This window comes from Belonocnema kinseyi, chromosome 2 (genome assembly GCF_010883055.1).
Source record: "Belonocnema kinseyi isolate 2016_QV_RU_SX_M_011 chromosome 2, B_treatae_v1, whole genome shotgun sequence".
Lineage (NCBI taxonomy): Eukaryota > Metazoa > Arthropoda > Insecta > Hymenoptera > Cynipidae > Belonocnema > Belonocnema kinseyi.
Window position 1 is genome coordinate 161,618,544 of NC_046658.1, and position 8,538 is coordinate 161,627,081.

Here is an 8,538-nt window from a genome sequence, read left to right on the forward strand (position 1 = left end):
GCATGACCGTGGGGCAAAAAAGTACCTCCGAACAAATCAATTTGCAGCCCACAATTTTTATTTGATTTGCAAGTTGAAAGAATGTAGGCTTATTAAATTAAATTAAATTAAAATTAAATTTAATCAAAAATTTGGTATTGAACAAATTCAAATTCTCAGTATTAAAAATATATTGGATCCCTGCTTTTAAATGAAAATAGAAGTGATTAGAAAAAGTAATTTGAAATAGTTTAAAATAAAAATAATTCATTTATAATTTAGTATGACAATCTAATAAACAAATGCGCATTTTCCTATTTTTTTAATAGCTATAGATTTGAGTTTTTAGCATAATCAATTGCTAATATGATACAAAAGTTCCTCTTTGTGATAATTTGCAATGAAACAATAACTCAGTATTGTTTAAAAAAATTTAATTTTTGTTCACGAACTTTTTTACAACAATGTGAAAAATGTGTTTATTTAATACTGCAGAAAATCGTGTTTAATGATTTAATATCGTAATTCAGATTATTTTCGATTAAGTAATAAATTTTTGGCTATAAGGAAAAGACTACAAATTTGTATGTTATTTGTTAAAAAAATTTTCTCAGTTAAAACGATGTGAAGTTTATTAAATGAAAAAAAACTTGAAAATTGGATAATAATTTGGGCTGAAAATTGTTTTGTCCAGATGTACCTGTTTTCCTCCATTGTGCGACGGCCGAGTTATTCTGGGTTTCACGAGCGACGGAACAACAAGAATTTGTTGTTTGCAAAAACTTGCAAAAAAATACTTAAATTAAAGAGTGTCAAATCATAAGAGAAAAATATTGGATTTAAAATGAAATACATAATAAGGAAACAAAAATTAATAAAATAGAAAATTTAATTAGATTTAATTACATTTTTATATCCCTCATGTTGCGTTAATTGATATTGATCAACATTACAGCATAAAAGAATCATTTCATTACTCTAGGATTCAACAACTTCAAAAACAAGAAGGGAAATTAAATTATTTTAAAAAACCTCAATAATGAGATTAAATAATAATTTATGAACGTTTATATATTTACAGGGATTTATGAAAATTATCATAAAGATTACTGATAATTTTTTTTAGTGCACACAAAATAAAAAAAATGCACGCGTCGAATTTTTGGAAAAAATATTCTCATTAACTACAATAGTATTTTATATATTCTAAAGACTGTATTCATTATTATCATTCACGATTACATGAATATGAACAATTATTTTATTAGCCCAGAGTTGAAAAAATAAATATTTAAGAAATTTAAATGAGAGTAAAATCAAATTTGAAATCTTATTTAACGCCCAATAATCAAGTTAATGTGCAGCATTACTGAAAATACATAAAACCAAGAATTCAACGACCAAATTAGGATAGCAACGAACCAAAACCCCTTATTTCTATTTTTATTTCTGTCGTATTTTTTTACTATCATTATCAAATCAGAATAAAAAACATTTATAAAAAATAATTACGAAAGTTTCGACATCCTTATCAAGGCAAAAAAAAAATTCGATTAGGCAGGAACAGAAACGAAACCACGATGCTCTCTCCCTGACACCCGATAATCAAGATTCTAGGGTGTCTCGTTGTTTCGTTGCTGTTTCTGCCTGCACGAAATTTTTATTATTATTATTTTTTGGGTTGTTAAGGCAATCTTTTTTATTGTGATTTAATAATAATAGAAATAAAAAAGACGAAAGAAATAAAAAGAGAAGGAAGGGGATTTGGTTAGTAGCATTTTCGTTTTTCATTCCTCTTTTTTTTCTACAATTCCGCCAAATAAAAATTTATCAGTACAATTAACACAGTCCTAGAATTAATCTAACAGAGTGATCTTGTAAATTTTGTACAATTCGGTTAAATACTGTAAGCCCCAGGTGATGATTTTTAAGATTAAATTTGAATTTTTATACTATAATCATTTGGGCCAATAATAAAATTTTCCACCACCCTTTATAACCGAAATCAAAAATTGCGGTCAACTAAATAATTTTGCTGAATGATGAAAATGTTATATCGGGTGCAGTTTCTCATCCAGATCCGGTACATCATATCTATATATGAGCAGGCCCAAACCCGAAAATCAAGCGAAATATGTTATCCTAACGACGATACGATGACCCCGGGGCACGGAAACAAAGACTGATTGTGAGACATAAAAATGACGGAATATTCCGTTTAGGGTTGAGGTAATTACAAGGGAGCGGCAGATGTGGATAATGATAGCCCTAATGCGCGATTGTCCTGTGTAAAAGGACGCTTCTAAAATCCTGGCGCCACGGATCCGGGATTTTAGGAGTAAATACTAATCTTGTTCTAGCTTAGCGAATAGCTCGAGTGGACTTCCTCTTCCTGCACGAAAAGAGACCCAAAGATTTATCATCCCAGGCGCGGGCACCTTCGAAGACTGCTTTCGAGAATTGGAATTGAGATCCGCCTCTTTCCGATGATATTCGGATCTCCCAGTGTGTCTTCTTGTCTTCTTGAACGAGGTGAAATTAAAATTGGCGCGCTTTTTACAAGGACTGGGTCCTAGGATACCGGCTCATTCTGAGCCCGCCCCGCGTCACCAGGAGCCTTCTAATTACCCAAAATTTTACGAGCCGCACCGGTTCTGTCATTTGTTTGCTTAAGCATGCCGGAAGTTCGAGCTAATTGATTATCTGCTAATTTGTAACATCACATGCTTAGATGTTTCGGCTCACCTTTGAAGCTCTCTTCTCTTATCATGCACACTGTAAAAAGTTTTTCGGAAATTGTTTCAAAAAATTTGCTCGAACGTTTAGCAATTCTTTCGCTATTCATAGTTGGACATAATGCAGATGTGTATTTGGAATTTTTACTGATTGAGTGGTTGGATAATTTTCCGAATGTAGTAGGGGCTCATTCACAACTTGCGTTAATCGATTAGGGGACTGAAAATGTCCCTAATTTTTCACTACAGATGGGTTTTTAGTCAACTTTTCGAAAAAAGGTTGTTTTACCATGTGGACATTATTTGTAATTTATATTAGGATATAATGCCGATGTGTGTTTGAATTTTTTACAACCAATTTTCTAAATGTATTAGTTATTAGGTGATCATCCACTAATTACGTAAGTCGATTTGGGTACAGGAGGGTAATAATTTTCGAACAAAATTTTGCCCGAACATTTGGAAATTGTTTTATTTCATGATTAGATATAATGCTGATTTGTATTTTCAGGTTTTATCATCCAAGTATTAGGATAATTTTCTAAATTTAGTAGGGTTTCAGTAACAAATTATGTACGATGATTTGGTCACATGGAAGATTTGGTAATAATTTTGGAAAAAACTTTGCCCGAATATTGGGGAATTATTTGTAATTCACAGTTGAATATAATGCCGATTTTAAATTGACATTTTTATGAAATAAGTGTTATGATATTTTAACGAATGTAGTAGGGATCCATTAACAAATTATGTGAGATGATTCAAGGACAATAGGGATTTAGTAAAACTTGTTGAAAAAAAGTTTGTCCCACCATTTAGAAATGGTTCGTAATTCATAATTGGATATAATGCCGCTTTGTAGTTGAAATTTTTACAACTGAGTATCATGATGATTTTCCGAATTTATTAGGTGATTATCGATAAATTATGCAAGATGATTTGGTAGGATATTACCATTACCCAGAGAGGATTTCGTAATAATATTTTTCGAACAGAAGTTTGCTAGAACATTTTAAAATTGTTCGTAATTCATAATCGGATTTATTGCCTATTTGTAGTTGAAATTTTTAACAACCAAGTTTTAGGATAATTTTCCGAATGCAGTAGGGTTCCATTGACAGATTATTTGATATGATTTGGGGACAGGGGGATTTGGTAGTAATTTTCGAATAAAAGTTGGACCTAACACTTGAAAATCATTTTTAATTAATAGTCCGAAATAATGCCGATGTGTCGCTGGCATTTTCATCAAATAAGTGTTATGGTAATTTGTCGAATGAAGTAGGGTTTCACTAACAAATTATGTAATATGATTTAAGGACAATAGGCATTTAGTGAAACTTACTGAAAAAAGTTTGTCCTTCGATTTGGACTTTGTTCTTCATTCATAATTGAAGAAAATGCCGATTTATAGTTGAAATTTTTACAACTAAGTATCAGGACAATTTTCCGGATATATTAGGTAATCATTCACTAATGACGTAAGACGATTTGGAGACAGGGCGTAGTTAGTAAAAATTTTCGAAACAAAATTGTTCCTGCCATTTGGAGATTGTTCGTAATTCATTTTAGGATATAATGTTTATGTGTATTCGAAATTTTTACCAACCAAGTATTAGGATAATTTTCCAACTGTAGTAGGGTCCCATTACCAAATTGTGTCAGATGATTTGGGAGCAGGTGGGACTTGCTAATACTTTTCGAACAAAAGCTTGCTAATATATTTTAAGACTGTTCGTAACTTATAATCGGATTTACTGTCTATTTGCAGTTGAAATTTTTACTAATCAAGTATTAGGATAATTTTCCAAATAAAGTAGGGTTTCATTATCAAATTGTTTGAGATGATTTGGGAACAGGGAGATTTGGTAATACTTTTTCGGGGGGGCTTAGTATAATTTTTTGAAAAAAGTTTGTTCTATCATTTGGATGTTGTTTGTAATTCTGTTTCGGATATAGTGTCGATCTTTAATTTGAATTTTTACCAACCAAATATTTGGATAATTTTCCGAATGTAGTAGAGTGCCAGAAACAAACTATGTGAGATAATTTAGACACAGGGTGGATTTGGTAAAACTTAAAAAAAAATAGTTCCTACCATTTGGACTTTGTTCGTAATTCATAGTCGGATATAATGCCGAAGTGTTATTGAAATTTTTACAACTAATTATCAAAACAATTTTCCGCATGTATTAGGTCATGAGCCACAAATTACGTAAGACGATTTGGAGACAGCGATTTATTAAAATTTTTCGAAAAAAAAATTTATCCTACCATTTTGACATTGTTCATAATTCATATTTGGATATAAATTTCTATGTGTATTCAAAATTTTTACTATACACGTATTAGGTTATTTTCCCGAATGCAGTAAGGTTCCATTAAAAAATTGTGTGAGATGATTTCGAAACAGGTGGGATTTTGGTATTCATTTCGAAAAAAATTTTGCCCGTACATTTGGAAATTATCTGTAATTCATGGTCGGATATAATATCGGGGTTTATTTGGAATTTTTATTAACAAAGTATTATGATAATTTTCCGAATGTAGTAGGAGTTTATCCACATATTGCTTGGAAGCCAATAACAACATTTTCAATCAAAAAAAAAAATTCTCAATTAAAAATATAATAATAGGCTTTTCAACATGAAGGAATAAACTTATTAAAAATAAATTTAATTTTTCAATGCACATCCACTCATTTCTAAAGATGTTTGTTTGCATTGCTTTTTCAAAATAGTATTTGACTAAAATTATAATAAATCTGCAGGAGATGAAGCTAAAGAAAAAACTGACAAATTTTCGTGAAAAGTAAGATAAATAAGATAATAAATTTTTCTTATAGCATATTATGTATAGTTCATATACTGCACCTTCAATAACAGATTGTGAATGCTGCCTTATTCAAAACAGTATAATAATTCTTCCATTGAATTTGAATGATATTCTTACCTGTAAATGCAAGGATTCAATAAATTATGAAAAATTTATGTCAGTAAATTTATTATTCCTAGACACATAGGTCGATCATAAAAATGATTTATTACCAGGTTAAGTGTCATGAAAAATAGCCGTAACTAATAGTCGAAGCTTTATTAGTATCTTCCAGAAAACATTAAATTGAATCAAATGTAATTTAATTTGATTAATTTACTTTGTTTGACTTCTGATTAAATTTTTGCACCCTGGGATTGACTTCTTATATAAAATTATCTAATAAATGACCTTACTCTGAACGAGGCGTAAATTATTGGTCCAAATTTTGTTTAAGACATTTTCCTTATCCTAAAGCTCTAGATATTAAGTTTATTGATTTCAAATTTGGGATTATTGTGTTTTCCCGTTTTTCTTTTATCGCACAGTCGTTTTTCTACCAAAGAAACGAAGTAAAATTTGTTCACACCGGATGTCGAGAGTAAATTAATTTTTTGTTATTTAAGACTTTTTTAGAGTTGCAATAAACCAGCTATAGCTTTACAAATTGAAAACTCGTCTTCGGCAGTAGGTCGAGTAGTCATAAAGTTAAAGAGGCTGATTATCGCCGCTAGGGAGGGTAATTGTCTGAAGTTGCTTAAAGAAAATGGGGCCCACCCGAGTCGATGTTTCAGTACTCAGCTAAATTTATTTGCACTGGTGACAACATCTATTTAAATGGAAATTCTAATTTTGATAAAAATCAAATTCCTCTATAAAGGACCTACACTTGTTCATCTCTATCTAGGACGAAGAATCACTTCTAAGTATAAAATTCCCTTTTTCAGCTTTCTTCATCCCCAAAAATTACTTCAAACGGTAAAATCTCCTTATCCAGCTCTCAAAAGCCCCAAAAAACCCTTAGGTATAAAATCATATTATTTAGCCTTCTGTAGCACTAAGAATTACCCTTTAGTATAAAATAACTCTTTACAGTGTTCCAGAGCCCCAAGAACCTGCGCTAAGTGTAAAAACATCTTGAAAACTCTTACCAACTCCAAAAATCACATCTAAATATAAAATCCCTGATTCCTGATACAACTCTAGATATCTCTATGAATATCCTATTTCCGGTCTAACTTTATTCATGGTCAATCCCTTGAACTAACTCTATGAGTATCCTACCAACTGTTCAGTTTTTTCATGGCCTATCTATGATATATTCTTTGATCAAATTCTAGAAATTCCCTAACCCGCTCATGTCCTATTTCTTGATCCAACTCTAGAGAGTCCCTATAAGCACCCTGTTCTCTATTTCCTGATGCAACTTTAGAAAATCACCAGAAATACCTGTATAAGTATAACTTTAAAATCGAAAATGGTTCGATGGAAAGGGTGTCTTGAGGAGGAAAAAGAACCAAGTGTCTTTTCGAACGGTATTGGTTTCAGCAGTAACCACGTCGGGATATCTACAGCTACACGTAATAACACAGCCACACGAAACAAACCGAGGAATTAGGCGCTGGCGGTCGACAGACGGACATGGACTAGCGGGGCCTTCTCGAAGAGGAGCACCGAAAAGGGCCCTCTCGTGCAATTACGGGGGGCCCAACGGTCAGGCAACCCCGACATTATCCCCAATTATCCGCGTACGTTTGAGGTTAGGTTTTCGGGCCTCTAGGCCTCGAACCTCGAAAGGTACCGAGCCGCGGGCAGGGCCGCGCGACTCAGCATCCACGGGGTAGAGGAGAAGAATTTTCGACTCTGGGTCCCATTATGTGGCGTCTGGCGCGTCAGGTTGTGAATTCAACTCGTCCAGATAGACACGAAAGTCGAAACTTCTTCGGGGTCTATCTTTTTTCAGGAGAGAGAAACACTCGGCTTGGGCCGCGAGGCATGATCAGAAAACAGAAGGGGAAATGCCGATACCGACTACCAAAACTTACTGGACTGCAGGGACCCGCGGGCCAAAACAAAAGATAAAATGTGTTGCAGATCAATTTTGAAACCGTTCAAAATTGAAGGTATTTCGCCGATAGTTTCACCGAGGTTAGGGGAACAATTCTGACGTCATATACTACCTCACGTCAGCCTCTTCTTTATTCATTGTGTACTTACAAATCCTTACGCTTCAAAGCGGCTTCCGTTTCCTTTTTCTTTCAATTCTCTTTCCCCTTAACCTTGACATTTTTCAAATTCCTCCCTTAAAGTCTTCACCACATTCTCTTGCCAGCTTTCTTTATCTTTATTTCGTTTTCTATATCCTTCTTATGTATGCTGTCACGTTTCCTCTTCCCATTGATAGATTCTGCACATTATCTTCTCATTTCCCTATTACATTAATTCTGTTACCTCATTAAATAGTTAGGGTGCTCCAAAATTGAGATGCCTTCACTAGCCAAAAACTGCTTCATGGAGAGAGTATACAGGTGCCTTTTTTTTTACAAGTTCAGTCGTTTTCATCTGACTTGTTCGCGAAGCTTTTACAACACTTTCTAGATTAAACTGTTGATGACCAGTTTGATCTGCAAGTCAATCCAATGCGGCATTTGTCGCTTGGTTTCTGGATCAGATTGAAATATCCAAGTACTATCAAATTTAACAACCTTTTTATGTAAATCTGATTGCCCTCTCATTATCTTTACTTTTCTTCCGCTTTTGAGAACTTTGGAACTACTTGTTCATCTATCTTTAGTATCTTTAACATGTCTAGTATCATTCTGATGCTTGGACTTCGGTCGTTTGGAAAGATTTAATTAATTTTCCGGACGTTTTTGTCTCTTTTTGAAGTTGCCTGACGTGTAACGCGTAAATCGTCTTCAACCTCTTCCCAGTCCTCACACGGCACGTGATAGACAATAGTCACCATAAGCTTCTCTCAACATTTGAAAACATTCTGTTGGAGATTTCT